This window comes from Rhamphochromis sp. 'chilingali', assembly GCF_963969265.1.
Source record: "Rhamphochromis sp. 'chilingali' genome assembly, chromosome: 10".
Taxonomy (NCBI): Eukaryota; Metazoa; Chordata; class Actinopteri; order Cichliformes; family Cichlidae; genus Rhamphochromis; species Rhamphochromis sp. 'chilingali'.
This window is the reverse complement of record NC_137937.1, coordinates 34,551,329-34,553,604: the sequence shown is the minus strand read 5'-3', so window position 1 is coordinate 34,553,604 and position 2,276 is coordinate 34,551,329.

Sequence of the window (2,276 nt, the reverse complement as noted above, 5' to 3'; positions counted from 1 at the left end):
TACGTGATCGCTAGCGACACAGCTATGTTAGCATAACATAAACAGTGAAGCTGGAGGACGAACACTAACACTTTTCCACTTATAAAAGTTAACGTGAAGGTTCCTCATGGTTAGAGACAAATGCAATCGCATGGCAGGATGCTGTAAACGGACCAAACTTCAGTCAGGAGAACAACTGAGATAATCTATCCACAATACGAGGTTAGTCATTAATATACTGCAACAACACGGGAATAGAGCAGCTGCCAGAGAATTCAACATTAATGAATCAATGGTACAGAAGTGGAGGAAGCAAGAAGAATGAGTTTAATAAAGTTTGATTTATCTGACTGCTTTGTTTCGCTTAATGTGCCTTATAATCCCGTGCACCTTATGGTCCAAAAAATGCGTACTGCACACTGCAGTTTAATGTTGCAAAGCATCTCTTTTTAACTTCAGTAGATATTATACATGGTTATGCTCAGGATATGTCAGCCCATTTCTACTGGAAATGCCTTTTGGTTAAACTTTCAGCAAGGAATTTGCATTTGCACTGTTACATTTTTATAAAGCTTTAATGTACATAAAAACCAGCTTCTTGTTTAAGTGAAAATAAATGGAAGGTTGTCTTTTTGCGCTAGTAATGTTGTGGAGTTGTATTTTGTCTCGCATCAATTATATCGTCAGTTATATCGTTATCGCAAATTTTCAAATATATATCGTGATAAATATTTTTGGCCATATCGCCCTGCTCTAGATGGCAAGCTACATTGTAGCCACAGCCACCCTGGGGCACACTGACAGAGGCGAGGCTGCCGGACACTGGCGCCACCGGGCCCTCTGACCACCACCAGTAGGCAACGGGTGAAGTGTCTTGCCCAAGGACACAACGACCGAGACTGTCCGAGCCGGGGCTCGAACCGGCAACCTTCCGATTACAAGGCGAACTCCCAACTCTTGAGCCACGATCGCCCCAAAGCGCTATACAAATGCAGGCCATTTACCATTTATTTTAAACTTTTCTAGCAGTCCTTCACAAACAGGGAACAGTCTGTCTATTCTCTCCATCTGTCAGCTGCTGCTGGCTCTTCCTCCTCCTCTTCCTCACACACAGCTGAGTTTGTCCTGGTGGATCATCAGGGGTGCAAAGCCTCACAGATGATGTGCAGCAGTGGGTCCCTCAGTCTGTCCTCACTCTGGACACTTGCAGTTGTCACACATGGAAATTAAATGTGTGATGAGCTGCAGGATTCAAACACAAGTGTAACTTATAAATACATGTTCATACTTTTATTCCACAATCAGAGAGAAAGAAAAGGAGAGAGAGTGCAGGACAGACAGACAGGTGACAGTCTCAGGTGTATACACTGCTACAAAACACCACAAGAGAAGGAGGATTTAGTGTTTGTGTTATTACGAGCGCTAAACAAGAAGAGTTCCCAGATAGTACAGTGGACACATGTGTGACTACTGTGATTAAAGCATCTTTCTTTCAGCTTAACGAGTGAACCGTCAACTCGTTCAAACAAACGTTAAAGTCCGTTTTGCTCGACACCACCGAACAGAGGCAGAAATATAACATAGCTAACGCTAACAGTGCAGTAGTGATGGTAAATTCGATTCTTTTTACTGAATTGAGTTTTAATGAGTCACTCACCAAAGTGAATCGGGTTTCTTGAGTCATTTGAGTCACTGAGTCAGTTGACCAGAGAGTGCAAAAATGTATATTTTCACTCAAACTTAACTTGTTTCTCTTTTAATGTAATCCTACTGCTAAGATGAATTATTGTAAAAGAAAACAACTATATTTTCTTAGAGCAAAAAAGAGCAAAACAAATTCTAAAGGGAACATTTATTTATTTTTATTTTATTTTATTGGTATTTTCCTTAAATGTGTCAAACATATATATTTTCTCATCTAAATGTCCATTGAGCTGTGAGGCAGGGGGCGGTAAAGCGCCTTAACATTGGTTGCCAACCAAGAAGAAGAAGAAGCTGTGAGCCAGGAGGGAGGGGGTGAGTGAGTGAGTGGCTGTGTCCGAATTCAGGGGAAGGATGCTCATAAGGACACTACCTACCTACGTCACAAGGGCTTAGTCCCAATTCAGGGTCTGCACGCTTGAAATACGCGCACTACGCGTACTACGTACGGTGCGTACTATAAGTACGAGAAGTACGGAAGAGTACGGAAGAGGCTTGTGAAATGGGACAGTATACGCTTCGTCGCGCTGTTCAGGTTGCCTAGCAACATGATACTAACCGCGAGACACGTTACATACAGCTTTGTTTGACAGAAA